Source organism: Ciconia boyciana, chromosome 4, assembly GCF_034638445.1.
Source record: "Ciconia boyciana chromosome 4, ASM3463844v1, whole genome shotgun sequence".
In the NCBI taxonomy this organism is placed as follows: Eukaryota; Metazoa; Chordata; class Aves; order Ciconiiformes; family Ciconiidae; genus Ciconia; species Ciconia boyciana.
This window is the reverse complement of record NC_132937.1, coordinates 83,338,775-83,357,113: the sequence shown is the minus strand read 5'-3', so window position 1 is coordinate 83,357,113 and position 18,339 is coordinate 83,338,775. Positions and strand designations below refer to the sequence as shown.

The 18,339-nt window shown below is 37.4% G+C and overlaps 1 protein-coding gene across 8 annotated transcripts in view; it reads left to right on the top strand.

Annotated features, from left to right (window-relative positions):
• SNCAIP (synuclein alpha interacting protein) overlaps nucleotides 1-18,339 on the top strand; it is a 95,465-nt gene that overhangs the window by 16,203 nt on the left and 60,923 nt on the right. The window contains exon 1 of one of the 8 annotated variants that reach the window (XM_072860419.1): nucleotides 3,692-3,759. The exons of the other annotated variants lie outside the window; for them this stretch is intronic. The gene's annotated coding sequence lies outside the window, so the exon portion shown is untranslated. Of the gene's footprint in view, nucleotides 1-3,691; nucleotides 3,760-18,339 lie in introns of those variants that run through there. 8 annotated transcript variants of the gene reach the window in all.

Here is an 18,339-nt window from a genome sequence, read left to right as displayed (position 1 = left end):
CCATTTGGCATTAGTTCTTTCCCAGGATATTTCTAAAAGTAATTGAACAAACCACTGTGGGACTACAAGGTGTTGAAATTCTAATGGATGATTATTGAATTTGGGTTGAGGAATTTAAATGAGAAAATGAAAGATGCAGGGAAGTGTTTGAAAAATGCCCTTTTCTCATCCTAAAAATAATAATAAAGAAACTCCAAAACCCAACATGACCTAACAGATGCTTTCAGCATTCGAAATACATTGAGCAAAGATATATCAGATTACTTGGTTTATTGAAACAACAGTTATAAATGAAATGTGTTTTTCAATGAAAAAAGCAGCTTAGGGAGATTTATGGGGATGGTATACTGATTAAATTAATTCCACATTTTTCTATGATCAGTGCCACTGCAGAACATAAGGTGAATAAGGGTGTTGCATGGCATTAAGGAGCCAAACCAAAGCCAGGATTTGAGCACTGTGTCACAAAACTGCAGAGTCAAATACTATGATTTAATTGAACCTATTGTACTGAGAGCAGAAACTTATGAAGGATTGCTGCCCCAGTGCTACTGCCCCCAGTGCTGCTGCCTTTGATTCAGTGGGAAAAGGAGAGACCTCAGTTTCTGATTTTAAATGAGAGTGCAATGAGTCACATCTGATTTATTAAAGACACAGAATTCCCCACCTCCCCCCAAACCAACGCATGGTTTGGAAAGGCTGAGCTCTGCTATGCTTGATTTCATCCTAACATAAGTGCTGGAGCCTGCATTAGCAGTGGTAGTTGCCATAAGCCCTTTGCTGCTCTGTCTTACTTCGGGGCCAAGTATCTGGTTCTTTGTGGATGCCGTTACTAGGGTGTATTATTTTTGGATTTTTACACAAGAACTAGACTACCAAAAGAAGGCATCTTTTTTATATCTGTAGTTCATGAACTTGCAACAGCCCTGCAGATGTTGAATATTCATTACCTTTGCCAAAAGACTTTAGAAGTTGTGAACACTTCTGCAACACAGTACTTTTCAAATTGTACCTGGAGTAAACTGTTGTTAAAGCAAAATATCATGCATATTTGTATGTATCACTTTCTTCTCGAGTTGATTGGGCATCATATGTAACCATTTAATTCTCCTAAAAGTGCATGTCTCTGAAGTCTTGCTCAAGTAAATACAACGACAGTGTATACACTCACACACACTTTCTCACATGGTGTTTCTGTACTTTGGTAAAGTTGATGTTACTATGGAGTGGTTTTAGGCAACACATGGGCTTTGTGCTTTCAGCCACTATTTAGGATAAAATGGTTGAATTTTCATTTTTCTGTGTGTTTTCCATACAGAACGAGTCATGATTGTTGTCTTGACTAATGGCTTATGGTACGTTACCAGGCTTGACAGGGAATGTGGAAATGCAAAGCAAGACATCATTAGCATCTTTCTTTGCTTATATTAGCAGTGTACTGATTGTGTCAAGTAATTTAGGAGTCCTGTCAGCTGATCTCCCAATTGTCATTTAGTAGTTGCCTCCTCAATTAAAGAAAAGGAATAAGCACTGACTTTAATGTGGAGTGCACTGTATTTCAGTCACTAGTATTCTTTGAAATAATGAAGTGAACTGCAAATAATCTTGACATGAAATAGCACAGCATTTTATGTCTCTCTTTCAGTGTTCCAAGCAACCATGACTTGATCCATGTAAGTCTTTGGTTCAGTCTCAAATCTAAGTTTAATGGAGGATTTACAGAAATGTTGAACAGCACTAGTACTTGTACATGATTGATGCAGTGTTCTATATATATTTTACAGTTCTGCATTATAAATTATTTGGTGTTTTAGTATTAAAAACAGATGACAACCTATAGCTTTAGTATTATGTATACATAGAAGATGGATATATATGCGTACATACTCTCGGTATTTGTGATTGTTGACTCTCTATACTATATTAAAATGTATTATTCATTTCTGCCAACAATCATGAGTCAGTGGAAAATAATGGGCGCAATCATTTGAAAAATGTGCATTCACAATTTGCTTGTATTCATCTCAAAGTTCAGGCTGCAGATGTGTAACCATTCATTTTACTGTTCCCAGTGATGCATGTAAGCCTCCTGAGGATTCACATTTATGAACTTCCTGCATTGCCATTGTTATTTAAAGTAGAACAGATAGGTAAGATGGAATAAAATTGATTTCCGCCATAGAATTTACTGATAAAAGAGGTAGTTATAAAAAAAAAAATCAACACTCAACCTGATTTTGTTAGTTCAGCTGCTGTATTTTCACTTGTAAAGTAATAAATTAAATTTGCAGTGGGTTTTTGCTAGTAATTGCAAATATCGTATGTGCGTTTTCTCCAAGGAGTCACACTTCGGAATAGAAGTGGCTTTTTTTTCTAAAATTTTTCAGGAAGTAGAGAACAAAGATGAGTATCTTTTAAGCTTACTTTGTTAAGCAAGCTTTTCTGGTCAGATTTCACAGTTCTAAAATGACTGAAGAACAGAATTGTTAATTCCTGATGTTTCTGCTCAATCATAATTTTCCATGGAAAGTTTTGTCATACACAATCTCATGATCTGTATGTGAATGTATTATTTTAACCTGGTTTTGGTGTTAGTGTTAAATTACCGATACTCAAAACAAATGTATTCGAAGACTTCTTTTGGTAGCTCTGCTTAAGAAAATATTTTTAAAGCACAGAGGAGGTACAATGAACTAGTTACTAGCTGCACAATTTAAACTTGAGCCTTTGTGCATTTAGTGCTCCAAAATATATCAATGGCAGATTTCCCACTGTTGTGCATGTTCTCTTTTATTATTGATTGTTCCCGATTGTGCTTCTGGTCTAATTTCATCTTATTCATAGCTTGATAGGATATGTAATTTTTTTTCCTTTGGTTCAGTTGGTTTTGGTTTGTTTTACTCCATTCATTGATATTATATCCTTTATGTTTTTTCACCATTTCAATAAGCAAAGAAAAAAGCCCTTTCATAGACCTTCTCAACAGAGGTGCTTTTTACATATTGCTGAGAATTTGCAATTTCAGAGGTTGTTTTGATTATGGGGATAGTGCAGTGTGATTAATCATAAATTCAGTCTTATTAGAACCTCCATAAGAAAGTATGGCAGTATCAATCCATTGCTGTAATTTTGGCTCTTGAAACAGTTTGGAAACCAAATTAAGAAAAGCATTTTTGTCTTCTTTTTTTAATTTAAAAAACCTGTTAAGATTGATTGCTGTGATGGGGGAGAAAGTAAAAACAATGTTTTAACTACAGGTATAGTGTAATATAATGTTCCCTGAGTGTATTTTAGATCTCCAACTGCAACGTGAAAAATGCGAGTTCCACCAGGACCAACAGACACAAAAATTCTTTTCCCGTAAATGGAGTCGTTTAAACCAAACAGGATGCTTGAAACATTACAGCACTTACAAAATCTTTTAACAATATTTGCAGATTACAATTTTTCTAGACATGGGCCTCCAGGATGGCAACGTAATAAATAACTTGCTTTGAGGGAAATTGCTTCCATAAAATTGAGAAAGTGAAAAAAACACCAATGCTGTATTTACATCACCATAATTCTGCAGAGTGAAGGAAGTCATTCTCTTTCTTTCATTGGAAACTAAATGTAGTGTACATTAAGAAAGAGATAGTAATCTTTTTTTTGCAGCCCTCTCACACCATATGGAGTACTCTAAGGAGCCCTGTCCTGGCTGAGAGAGGTGGTGATTTGGACCCAGCGCAGCTGATGCCAGAACTGTTACATCATTCATTGGTGAGAGCAGGATGATGATCAGTGCTTGCTCTTTTCTAGACTCAAAGGGAGCTTTTCAGATTTCTGAACTGGAAAGTGCACATATGCCATGACTTCTGGGGGCTAAAGTACCTTCCCCTGAGTTCAGTTTTGGAGACTGGCTGATTTGGCAGCTCTGTTTTTCAGGTGGGTAGGTGAATCTCAGTTACATTAGCAGCAAATCTTGTCTGGTTGTTCAGTGTAAATCTGAATTTTAGGTACTGTAGTATATTAGATAGAGCGTGCTATTCCATAGAATTGCTTGTTATATGCACTCTTGGTTTCCATATATACACAAGTACACAACAGTGTATTTTCTGTCTTGTGAGACTGCCAGCTGATTCTGAAAGATCTTACTTAAATCTGACTTAGACTCACTTTCCTTAGCATGGAAATAACTGCCTAAAAGGTCCTGCTACATTTTTAGAGAATTTGTACAAGCCTTAACTAACTTGCAGGCAAATGAAAAGTTGAGTCATCTTGCAGGGAAGAATGTGGCTTCGTAAGTATTTTGGTGATGGGCTCTTTGAATCTATCAGTTAGAGGAGAGATTATTGTCTTTACCACTTATGGTTCTACAGATGTGCCTAATCTCTTGTCGAAACTCTGCCATAATCCGCTTAGTAGTTTCTTTGAGTGACTCTCCAGGACTTCTTATGGCTCTGCATGCGTTTCTGCAAATCCACAAAGAACGGTGCTACTACAAAACTCAGTTGCTCATCTGCACTTGTGACTGTGTTGGATCTTTGAGTGTTTGAACAGCCAAAGTGGGTGAAATTCTTCATAAACGGTCAGAACTTTGAGAACTCGGCTATGAGGGTTGGAGACTCTGTTGGATCCAGGATTTCGGGCAAATTCAGAATTCACTTTCCCCTGTTATTCTGCCTTCTATAAACTCAATATCATTTTTAAGGCAGTAAAATAGCAAAATTTATGTCTGAATAACTGCCTGTTCAGTGCAGTATCTGTACTGTAGTTCACATAAGTTTTTTACTATGATATTGCAACTATTCACAAAAAAGAACTGATGGTGATGATATAAGGGACATTCATACTTTATGTGAGCCTGAATCACCAGTTCACAGAGGACTCTGACAGCTGCAGACAATGCACTCTTTTCTTTGCCCAGGCATGGTTCTTCTGGAATTGTAAGATATCATCTCTCATCTCCTAAGAGCATTCGTGAGAGTTACAACTGACTTTTGAGTAGCAAGTATATACTTCTTGGAAGATAGATTTGCTAGATAACAAGCAACTTAAGATCATATTCATCAGTAGCTGCTAAGCGCTGAACTGACATTGCAATCCAGAGTTCCTTTTCAGACTATACGGCTATGATAAAGATCAGTGAATCATCTCTATAATTGAAACACCATATGAACATCCTGGACCACATAAGGTTCCCAACTTTAACAGTATTCCACAATGCAAATTCTGGGATCGGCAAAGCTTTCTTCTGTGTAGTACGATATATGAACCAGGAAATCCTTGCTCCTCCTTGCTCACCAGATGTAATGCCCCTTTACCTTGCAACAAGTGAATGGAAAAGATTGGAGCTGGTTTAAAAGGAATAATCTCTTAAACAGTTGCAACTGGTGCTGATTTGTTACGAACAGTATTAAAGTTGTCTTCTCTTCCTGGAACTGGGACAGATATTACCTGGAGTGTTGTTGCTTGTTCCAGTGTATGTGTGCGTGGGAAAAAGAGGCAGTAAAAGAAATACTCCTTTGTTGGAAAAATGGAATAATAGTCTTACAACACTGCTTAGCCAACTGCATTTATTCCCAGTAAAGTGACTACACTTGTACCTTGGTCATATGCCAAGACTGATGATGTGCTTTATAGATGCAGAAAATTATGTTAATAAAACTACAAATTATAGTGCTACTATCCACAAGCACAGGCTTTCCTATGACAATATTGTTTACTTAAAAACTAAACATTATAACATTGATGCTAAATTACTTGCGTAGATTTTAAACCAAATCTATCCAGTGTTTCTGCTTACTTGTCAGTTGCGGATAACTAAATATTTGCTTGTGAAGCTAAGCTGCTGTCTGCCAAATGTTCTCAGTCTTTTTTTTCCTCAGTAAATAGATGTATTCCCAGTTTCTAATTTTATTCCTTTACACATTCCTAGAACTAGGAGTAGAAATGTTGGTTGTTATAATTTTTAGTGAAAAAACAGAGATTGTGGTATTTGGCCATACATTCTTTCAATAATCCCTGTCAACAGATTGTACGAAATGTAACAGCTGTTCCTGGTGGGCCCAATAGTCATTACCCGAGAAGAGTTCAAGAGTGCAGTACAGGCTATCTCAGTGGAGGTGGAGGAGTTGGGGGGACTGGAAATGAAGATGATAGCTCAATGGTGAGAGCTCAGTTCTTCTCTTTGTATGATAAGCAGCTCGGACATACAGTTTCTCTATCTTAAATTACAGTCCCTTTCAGAGGTCATCCTAAGTGATATGGTTGCATAATTTCACTTGTAAAGGCTAGCAGCTAGGAATCAGAATTGGATATTAGTTAATAGTTACCAGAGATCAGAACCATCTGTTTTTGGCAGGCTTTCTTGTTGCCTTGGACAGAAATGTAGTTGGTGTGAAGCAAAAATGAAGCTACCACTGAGTAAAAAACTTAGTTACGAATCAGTCAATACATAAGTGTATCTCTGTTGTCCCATTCTTCCCAGGTTTATCACCAGGCCCTATGTGATCACCTTTCGCTATTAAACTTCCTAGTTCTCACTGTCTAGCTCACTACACGGTTTGATAGCTTTATGAATTACTTCTTGTTCAGTGAAGTTTGAGTAGAATATATAAAAAGAAAATAAAATCTGTTTTTAACAGTTTCAATAGGCTCATCCTTGCTAATATTTTTGTTTTTCTGTTACCTTTGACACTTTGAGGTCATTGCCCCAATTTTTCATTAATTTGAGGCTAGTTTTTGAGTAATTCAGCTTCTTCATATGCTTGAACAAGAGGCAGTAGACCATTTTTCTCAGCTGCAAACATTTCCTGTTATCCAGCTCTGCTTTTTCCTACTGTTGTCACCCATGTCCATGTATTCTGGTGTTTTTCCAGACAACAAGGCTGCTTTTTGGCTCCTTCATTTCCTTTCCATGTGTCCTTAATTAACAGTGACACCCACAGAAGTAGCTAGAGTCCTTTATGCAGAGCACTTAAAATCTTGGGCTTAAGAGAGTCACATGTAATGGAGCAGGGAAGTATGAATAGTTGTCTGGAGAGTAGAGTCCTGGATGGAAAGTAACAGAAGTGCAAATGAAAAGTTTTTCTGTTTGTTTTAGTAATTTATAGTGCAGAGTCTAAACCCAAGAGATAGATTTAAACTTTAGCGGTAGGACATCTGTGGTCTGGTTTCCAACTGTAGTAGCAAGTCATTGTGGCCAACTGACATCCAAAAAGTTAAAAATACTATTGCAATATTTTTGCATGTGGTAAAGGAAAGCACACTCATTTAAAAACTAGTCTTACCATCTGTGATACTTCAACAGGGAGGGCATCGGTTGTAAATTTCTGTATTTTCATTAAAGGTCTGATTTTTTATTTCTCTTTCCTGCATTTTCTGCAGCTATTTCTACCAATACAGAAGAAGTGTAAATGAGAGTAAAATACTGGTAAATCAGAATGGAGGAGTTCTAAATCCACTTTTTACAAATGTAGTAAATTACACAGGGCAGAAGTGCACCCACCCCCTTTCCTTATCTGTGTTATCTTTTAAACACATAATTTAAACTTGCACAGATCATAAAGGTCAGTATTGCTCCAGTGAGTGGAAGACATTGAGGCCCGCCTGTTCATCTGTCTGGTAAACAATTCTGGAAAAAATAACAGTTGAGAGAGGAGATGATACATGCTTTCAGAGACAACACTCACAGTAGTCCTGGCAGAGTTCTGACTGCTACTGGTTCTGGTTTTGGTAAAAATAGGTAATTACAGTAGGTGATACTGGATCACAGAGCTCTTCAGGAAGACTAATTGCTAGGTGTCTGATTTGGAATATGAAAAAACTATATTTAGAATAAAAAGTTCAAGATATTTATTGCATTTTTCTCTGGTTGCAGTCAGAATGTTTCCATGTCTAGTGTGATCTTGTTTTCTTTAACTGAATTGCCTTATTTGATGCAAGAGGATGAAAACTCAGAAAATAAGTAGTGAAGAAAAAATAGCTGAGGAAATCATGCTGTCCATTTTAAATTGTAAAGAGTTTCTACATTTTTCAAATGGTGAAGTTTTTTAAAATTTTCATCGTTAGTGTTCCCCATCCAGAAATTTGTGACTTTTATATGTCCCTAATGCCTTATAGATATTTAGCTGAATGACAATTAGTAAGGGAGCTGTGTTGATCTGTTTGTGTTCTTTTTGACGTATCAGTCAATAGTAATAAAAAACCTGTAAGATCAATTTCAAAACCTCTTAGCAACCACATAAAAAATAACAACTATATTGATTTCTCTGATAATCGTCCTGGAAGAATGGTAGATGCTTAACGGTACGAACGTAATGAAATGCATTTATCAATAGACTATGTGTTGGATATACTGCCTTAGAAGCCTACAGTAAGATGCTGTCAGTGGAGGTCTAGATGTAAACTTTCACGGCCTCTTTCACAGATTGATGAAAGTGCAGAAATAATGAAAACAGGAGAGAAAACAAATATTGCAGAATACCTGTAGCAAAAGGCAGACATTTGAAAGGAAATGCAAGAGTAATGTCTTCTTCATGAGTCTAGCAAGTTCCTTAAAAGGACATGAAACATAGTCTGTCGTACATATGTTCTAGATTTTATAGAAGAGACTTTGTGAGAAATATTTTCAGAGCCTGCTGGGATATAGTCAGGATTATGACAATTTCCCATAAGAACATGTGTTTACCAGCTCCAGCTTCCTTTTGAAACACTGTAAAGAATTGCTTTCATGAATAGGTTTGGGGTTTTTTTTCTGTTTGAACAGGCAGAACAAACAGGATATCTTGGTCATAATGAGCAGCATAATGAAATGATAAGTATATCCTAATTGCAGCTTGTTTATATCACTATTACACAAACAATTATTTTGATAGGTATTTCTGTTTCTACACGCCCTAAAAAGTCTTTAAACAGTATTGTCTCTTTTTTGTTCTTTTCTCTGTTAAATACTTCAAAATATAAGAAGGACACTAAAATGAAAAAGCATTGAAACCATGCCAACCTGTAAAAATGTATATAAAATGCAAAATTAGTCTTCATCTCTGCCTTGGGTTTAGTTCTCAGTGTTGGGTATCCTACATAACTAGCATTATGATATCCAGTGTTTGAAATGTAAACTTCCTTTTATTTAGTTTCACACAAATTTATAAGCTAGCAAAATAATAGAAAATAAATGCTTAGAGAAAGAAGTCGTTGGTAACATAACAGCCACCAATACTAGTCCATACATCTCTTCAGAGATCTGCTTGGAAGAATCCCATGGGTTACAGCCCTGGAAAGGAGAGGAGTCTGAAAGCACTTGTTGATATACAAGGATCACCCCCAAACTCAAGAAAAGTCCATCCCAACAAGCAAGAAATCAAGAAAAGGTGGCAGGAGTAAGTCCTGCTTGGTGCATGGATGAGCCAGGAGCTCCCAACTGAACTCAGACATGAGATGTACAAGAGATGGAAACAGGGAGAGGTGACCCAGAAGCAGTATAGAGTTGTTGTCTGATCTTGCATGGATAGGGTTAGGAAGGCCAAGGCTGAGCTGGAGTTGAATCTGGCAGAGGATGTGAAGGGTCACAGCAAAGGCTCCTACAAGTACAGAAACAGCAAAAAGAAGACTAGGGAAAACATGAACCCCTGCTGAATGGGGCAGGGGAACTGGTGACAGAGGACACAGAAAAGGCCAAGGTAATGTCTGGTGTCAGTCTCTACTGGTATGACAGACTGCAGGAATCCCAGGCACCTGAGGTTAGAGGGAAGCTCTGGAGCAAGGAAGGAGGAGGAGGACAAGGTGAAGGTCAAGGTTAGGGAGCACTTAAACTGGACACACATACGTCCATAGTGCCTGACAGGCTGCACCCGTGAGTGCTGAGTGAGACGGCTGATGTCATTATGTGATCACTCTTGATTATCTTTGAAAGGTCATGGTGATTGAAGACTGGAGGAGACCAAATGTCACTCCTATCTTCAAGAAGGGCAAGACGGAAAACCTGGGGAAAAGCACACTGATCAGCCTTACCTCAATCTCTAGTAAGGTGATGGAGAGAATCTTCCTGCAAAGCACTTCCAAACATACGAAGTGCAAGAACGTAATCTAGTGTAGTCAGCAATGAATTATGAAGGGGAAACAATGCATAACCAACCTGACAGTGTTCTGTGATTAGGTGACTAGCTTGGTGGATGATGGGAGAGCAGTGGATGTTGCTTACTAAGACTTTTGGCACAGTCTCCTATAACATCCTTATAGACAAGCTGACAAAGCTTGGATGAAATAAGTGGACAGGGAGATGGATTCAAAACTATCTGAGTGGCTGGGCCCAGAGGGTTGTGATCAGCAGCACAAAGTCTAGTTGGTGGCAAGTCAGTAGTGGTCTACCCCAGCGGTAGTGCCAGTGCTGCTTAAAATCTTCATATTAGCAGTTAAATAGACCTGGACAATGGGACAGAGTGCAGTCTCATTAAGTGGCAGATGATACAAAACTGGGAGGAGTTGTGCTGCCATTCAGGGGGATGTGACCACGCTGATGGACTGTGCAGAGAGGAATCATGCGAAGTTCAACAAAGGGAAATGCAAAGTCCTGCATCTGGGCAGGAACAACCCCACACACCAGTACATGCTGGGGGCCAACCAGCTGGAAATGAGCTCTGCAGAGAAGGACCTGGGGGTCCTTGTGGACGCCAAGCTGACCATGAGCCAGCAATATGCCCCTGTGGCAAAGGCAGCCAACAGCCTTCTGGGCTGCTTTAGGCAGAGTGTTGCCAGCAAGTCAAGAGAGGTGGTCCTTCCTCTCTATTCAGCCCTGATGAGGCCACATCTGGAGTACTGGGTCCAGTTCTGGGCTCCCCAGTACAAGACTGATATGGCCTTATTGGAGCAAGTCCAGCGCAAAGACACAGATTATTAAGGGACAGGAGCCTCTTTCATATGAACAAAGGCTGAGAGAGCTGGAACTGTTGAGCCTGGAGAAGAGAAGGGTCAGGAGAATCTTACCCATGTGTATAAATACCTGTTTGCCACTGTTTGCCTCAAGTGTCCATTTTTTCGAAACCATTGGAACATTTCATATGAGAAAATCAAGTATTTTTCATGGGGAAGATGCTGATCTTTTTTGTGAGTGGAAAAAATGGCCCTTTCCTACCTGAATGATAAGAACATCACATTTTAAGTAGCTTGCTTTGTTTTTGTGACTATTTCATACACCTCTAGATGACTGGTTTTTAAATTTACAAGTAGATCGTTTTAAATTGACATTAGTATTTCTCCTGTAACAGAGATTTGAGAACAATTACTCCCTACATTAAGCAGAAACACTGTCATTTTAGAGTCACGCTGCCACAAAATGTTTAGTGGGAAGACTGAACAAATTTGTTTTGAGAATGAACCGTAACTGAAGATAACATGAGGTTAAATACATATTCATAGAACAGTTTAAAGGAAGAAGTAGAAGCTCCGTTACCATTTAAAGACCCTTTTTAAACAAGTGAAGGGAGCAACCGTCATGCCCAAATAGGGTCAGTGGCTGGCAGGAAGTAGTACGCCACAGCTTAGGTAAGTGGGATAAAAGTAGCAGTGGAAATAAGTAGAACTACAGGATATTTTCCACACTTGACTAGTTTAATGCTCTTTAACAAAAAATGACTGAGAAGACATTGTTTCATTTTATCTTCCCTCAGAGATGAAAATCTCTTTTTTTATATGGAAAATTACTGAATAAGGAATACGTTTATAGAAATTAATGGTTAAAGTTACTTTGTGGTGCCTGTGTGCAAGAAGTATAACAATATGTCACAGTGGAGAGGCAAGGATGCTGCTGCAGTGCACTCAGTCAGTAGAAACTACCTCTGTGCGTGGTACCTCGGTTAAAGCACTGCTTTTCTTACTAGCACGAGTTAGCAAGTGGATGAGTGGCACAGCCAGACCAGGTTCCACTTTTAATGCAAAAGTTAAGATGTTAGAAGTTGAAGTAAATCCCACCACCTGCTTTTCTTACAGTTTGGCTGCGGATTGCATCCAAGGCAGCAGCTGTATGTACTGCTCCAAATGCGCACAGAGCATCCAGTACAGCTTCTATCCTAATCTGGCCTCTGTTGTCACTAGATCACTATGAACAGTGGCATTATAGAAATAAGTTATGGTAATGGAACAGCATGTATTCTTGCTGTGTGTTCTAGTGAGGTTTCTATCCGGTCTTTCCCTCCATTTATACATATATGTACATATGTCATTTACAGGGTGGAGTTGTTTGATCTGGTTTTGATCTGCATGTCGGTGAGTCTTAAAGCCCATAGAAAGAGTTAGCTGGTGTGAAATAACTGAAACAGTTGCCGTATAAGCTAGAGTACCATGAAGTAAGCGTATTAATATTGCATGACTGTAGAGTATTTCATAATAAGAGCAAATAGCCTTGTAGTAGTTCAAAGGGAATAAAAACATAAATTAATCAAATACAGCCAATGAAATATCTCTTTTTCAACAGTTCAGTTGACCTCTTATTTGTTTTGATCCTGTCATTAAAGTTAAGCAGACGGTGCATTAGCTTTTGTACACTGCTTGAATCACATATGCTGTTTCAGTTTTAAAATAACAGCTATTAATTTCCAACTCCAAAGGTTTCTTATCAAGGCTCATTGAAACAAACAAGTTTATTTTTCTAGGCCTCATTCCAGAATGCTCAAGTGCATATATTCTGGCTGAATGCTTGGAGTCCAGTTTTCTTTATGCTTGAGTCTTGAAGGAAATATAAAACAGAGGAGTGGAAAGGATGGTTTTATTATGAGAAATCCGGGGTGGTTTGCAGTGAGCAGATGTCTTTCAAGTTGTGTTACAGTAAAAACAACTCTTCAGTTAGTCAGATCACTCAGTGGCCTGAATATTGATTTCTTTTTGTTAGGCTGTTGTTTTCATTTGGGAATGAAGAAGTAGAATCACTCTCTTTTAATATTAAATGCAATGATTATTCATGAGAGCACTAAATGGAGTAATATTTAGAAAAGCAAGAAGGAAGTACTTCCTAACAGCCAAATAGACTCTCCTTGCCTTAAGGTGGGTGTCATCTTAGTCACACAGATATTAATGGCAAAGGTTGCTTGTACTTTCATGAAGCTCAGATGTCGTCCGTGGAGTAACACTTTGCTTTTGCAGTAAGTTATGTGGAGTACTATTCAGTGTGCTAAAAAACTCCCAGCAAACGTGAGGAACGTGTGTCTTAATAAACACACTTTATCTTCACTCTGTGCATCCTGACATATGTATTACTTACAGACTACATAATTGTAATTGTTAAAAATACCTGATGTTAAAATGCCTCAAGTTGTGATGAATTTTCCATTCAATTCATGGGGATAGAAGATAGAGTCAGTGAACCATACACTATTACCTAGCTCCACATGACTTCTTCAAAATCATCTCCCTTAAGACTCCATAAGATTGCTTTATGTCTAAGCAATATGGATGAATATGTGATCTTGAGGTTTAGGTAGATGACTAGGAGAAGTTCCATTATGTTTGGTCAGAAACAAATACATTTGTTCTTATCTAAAACCAGTGCTGAATGTGCATTGACTTCATTAGGAACAGAACTGGGCTCAGTGTTTGTGCCTCTTCAGGGCTGCAGGTGGATTGCTTCTGCATGTCTGGAATGCAGAGTTTTTCTGAAGTTAAATTATAAAAATAGCGTATTTTGGTCTTGGAAAATTGTTGTGCTTTGCTGCATTCCTTCTTCCTGTCCTACCAGTGTAGCTTGTGGACTGATGGTAGTTGCATGGTGATTAAAAGCAGTGCTTTTATTTTGACTTGCATTAGAAGTATCATACTATTATGAATTGCTGCTGTGAACTTTTAAACTCAGGAAAACTTCTGAATAAATGTGATAAGGGATAAGGTAATCCTGGTCTCAGAGTTCATTCCTTCACTGAAATAAATCACATCATTTTGCAGCCTCACTGTTAACTTTTCTTTTTTTTTTTACAATAAATTGTTATTTAAAATTCATCTGTACTCTTTAAAATCTCCCGCTGCTCCTATTGAGCCTTCTCTTTATATTTTTGTGTTTTAAATTTGACTGGACAGATAATTTCCTTTGCACGATATATTTTTCTTGGCTTACATAGAAGGAAGAAAATAAATTAAATAAAATTTAAAGAAAATAAAAATTAAAGAAAATAAAATAAATAAAACAAACTAGTACAAGAGAGGTGCTCAGTTAGTAAGAGAAAATCCAGATACTGAGCATGAGAAGTAATAGAAAAAATGTTATTTCACGTAATTAGAAAAAACACCTTGGGAGCCCTAGAAGGTAACAAAAATTGATTGCACAATGCACTTCAGACTACCTTATAATATCACAAACCCTTATATGACTTAAAAGTGTCAACATAGTCTAACCATATGTCAGGTTGTCATTTTATTTGAATGCATGAAGGTAAAGTGGTGTGCTTGAAAAGCAAATGAACCTCCATTTGAGCTGCAGTGTCGCTCTTTACATTCTCGAAGTCATGTGCTTGGATATTTATTGATTATGTCCAAGTAATTTTCCCCTTAGAGATAATGAAGAGAATGTAAATATGAATGAGAACTGGGGTCTTCTAAGAGTGCATCTATCTATAGTATTAAATTTAAAGTATTGCTCATGACTAGATGATCATTGTAGGTCCCTTCCAACTGAAATTATTCTATTCTATTCTATTCTATTCTATTCTATTCTATTCTATTCTAAGATGAAACTGCAAGCTTTATATGTCTTTGATACTTTCTCCTTCACTGAATTTCTCCTGTTCTGCATTTATCGCCTGCAGAGGCACCATCTGGATTTGGTGAATAAAGATTTTTGGTTGCCCTGGGGGTCTCCTACAAAGCTTCAAATATGACCTCTTCCAGAGTCCATTGCAGTGCATTCACATCATGTTTATTATTTAATTGGATTACTCTTGTACCATGGCGCTCTGTTAGTAGACAAGGACACAGGCTATGCAAAAAGCCAGACAAATGTAGAGTGACTACACAATACCCATCTCAAAGAACATGTAGTCTTTAATATGCGACAACACACAGCTAGGCACTGGGGAGCATAAGAAGCAGTAAGAGGTGTGATAGCTGGAGAGGTGGTGGTGTTAGCCCAGACTAGCTTTGCTAGGACCCAGTGGCCAAGATTTTTTGCTTTCATTCAGTAGTGCAGCTCCCATATCCCTTAATTAGGGCAGTGCTCCTGAACATACTACAAGTGCTTTCCTTATACTGTGTAGTAATAGGGTTACAAGGCCAAATTAATTTTTGGTAGAACTTCACTGTTACAGTGGAATATGAGGATGGAGGAACTGAATTCAAAGTTCTGGGTATTTCCTGCTGCTGACAGATGATGTGCCTTCCTGAACTGTAGGTTTTAATCGTGTGCTGGGCTTTTCACTGCATGCTAAATAGATTTAACATAATGTAAAGTTGCACTGTTCTATTTGTTTGAAAGTGAAGAAACTTGGTTTTATGCACTTGGTATTTCTTAATGTTAGGGAATAAAATTCAGACGCTTACCAGATTTCAAGCATTACTTGAAACACATACTGTGTGCTTAAATTAAAGATGTAAAGTCTTTCCTTTTTGTCCATGAATCTTGTTCATCTTGAGCTACTATAGCCTCTGATGATTAGGAAAAGGCAATATGTTTATTCTGTTATCTCAGACCTGTAATTGTAAAATGTAACCTTATCCCCTAATTAAAAAGCAACTGTCATGGCATTCTGGCATCTAAAGCCTAAATCTTTGATATTAACTGTGCTTAAGGAAGCATTCTTTTGCCAACCACTATAGAAGTATTTACATCTGATTTACTTTATATTTGATTGAAAGTTTAAGTAAATCCCCAAATATTTTGCTATAATAGTTCTGAGATGTGGAAAATAAAATCTCATGTGGCATTTAGCAGGATTTCTTAGAGTTACAATTGAAGTAGACATTTAATTGACAGCAGATCTTTTTATTGTTATTTGTTCTTATTATTTCTGATCCATAAATAATTAAAATGATGCATTCTCAATTAGTTGTTTTGTTTTGGCTCAATAAAGGACATTTCCCTTGTGGTCCCTCTTGGATTTAGTCTTTCACATGCAGCACTGAGACTGTTTTTGGCTGACGTACTGGATCAGATTCCTTTCCGAAGCTACCGAATTCGCTGCAACCTTGTGGCAAAGGGGTCACTACAAATCAGTTATGCTCTTTTACTCCACAGTTTTGCATTGAGCAAACAGAACAAGAAACTGAACCTGATGCTTGCTTACTTTCTGCCTGCCATACCCGTCTCTTCATTCACTCAGTTAATTGACAGACAGCAAACCCTCAGCTGTATGGCCTTGTTCTTGCCTGATATGCATTAGTGTGGATAAGGCAATGGCCATTGGCTTCACAATACAAAGTCAGTGGCAGGACTGGCTTTTAAAGCATTCCTGCCATTCCCACACTGAGTCTTCATCCTCAAAAGGCACACCAGCCCCTAGGGATTGTCGTTGGTGTGACAGCTTTTTGAGGCTGTGTGGTGAGACAAATCCAAGGCTTGATCTAGCTTAGGAAAGAAATCTGCGAACAGTGTAAGCATTTCACCTGTAGGTAATGCATGCCATCAGTCTAGACTGGAGTTTTAGTGTTTGCAGAATTTGATGGATTTGTTCCCTGTATCTAATACTTCATTGCCTTTATTATTTTTTTTTTTTTTTTTTTTTTTTTTACTGGGAATTGCTTTCTTTGCCCCTTTTTTTCCTCATTCACCCAATTGTGTTGAATGTCAGTAACAGGATTTGAGTTCAGACAACTAGTTTTAGCTGAGAAGGACAACAGAGGAAATCTATGTTTCAGAAAAACAATAAGGATTGTTGCTGTTGTTTGAAAAGGAGAAGGAATTTTTTTTTTTCTATATTTTACAACCTAATCACTGATTAGTATCTTGCATTTCTGTGTGGTAATTTTTAGCTGGATTATTTCTCCTGGTGGAACTGTTTCATGAAACTATAAAAAGTACTTTTTCTTGAGTACATATAGGTGATGTTTATGTGGTTTTCTTCTTTTAACTGTGAATTTTGAGAGCAGACAGAATTTCTTTTACCTGTATAAAATGTATATGTGTGTGTATGTGTGCCTCTGCAAGCCAAATTGCCAGACAAGAAATGCCCTTTTTTGGGTTAAAATTTTGTGGAGTATTTAATGACTAGCTTCCAAAATACAGTTAGGAAAACTGATCAGTTAAATGGCAGACATTTCTGCTGGCAGGCTAGAGACAGTCATCTGTATTGCTTTGGTGTTGATGCTGGAAATACATTATTCATCTCGTGTCATCCATTGCTGGCAGTTGCAATTTTGGTTGCAATTATTTTTACATTGAATTTGACCAGTTGTGCTTATGATCTGCTTGTGAATGCTATTCAGATTGTTTATATTTCTGGTAGTAGGCTGGATTCAGCCATTGCAAAGGTCTCAAAATAGCCACAACTCTGAGTACTATCCATACCATATGGTTTGTATTATACATGGTGTAGTTCTACTATGTTAATTTCTATCAAAAAAAGTGCACCTTTTGAATAAGACTCTAAGTATAATCATGGGAAATCTTATTTGATCATAGTATTTGTCCTGAGTTGCTGTCCAGTTTTACCTCATCAAGAAAAAAATGAAAATCTTATAGCAAACAGAATGCATGAGTCTCTTGCCCTTTCTTTACATATAACTGAACACTATCTTCAGAAAGAGAAGTTTTCCTTAGAGAAAATGTGTTTGTTTTGGTTACCAACTTTCTCTGCAGCCTTTGTGTGTTTCATAGTCTTTATGTTTTGAGAAGATGGAAGATAGCATTTTGGGGAAGTAATGTTGCAACACTGGACTGGCATGATGAGTTTTGTACATCTCTAGGTGAAATACAGTCCTTTCATCAGGCATGGATAGATGGAGCATTTTTTTGCCTCAATGGCTTCTTGCAGTTTAGAACTAAAAAATAAGTTTGAAAGGTTGAGATCTTTTTGTTCTAAAATCTTGAGATATGCTTTAACCAGGAATGGTAGTTCTTTTATTAAAGCTAAGAAGTATTTTACGTGAATAAATCAGTTTTAATTGCAAAATAAAATCTTCAGGTCACTTCTTGATTCTGGCTTATTATGTGGCATGTTTAGGGTAGCTTTATTTATCTCTTCCATTGATTTTTAAACACACTGGGTGGAGGTTTTTTTAATCCATTTAATTCCAGTGAAAAACTGAAACTCAGTGAAGCTTTGGTTTGTTTTTAGGCTATTTGTATGTGATACAGTCCATATATGTCTTTAACCTTCAAACTTTTATATTTTAGTTCTCATTCTTACTACATACATGTATCACCTTATGGAATGATACTGGGTA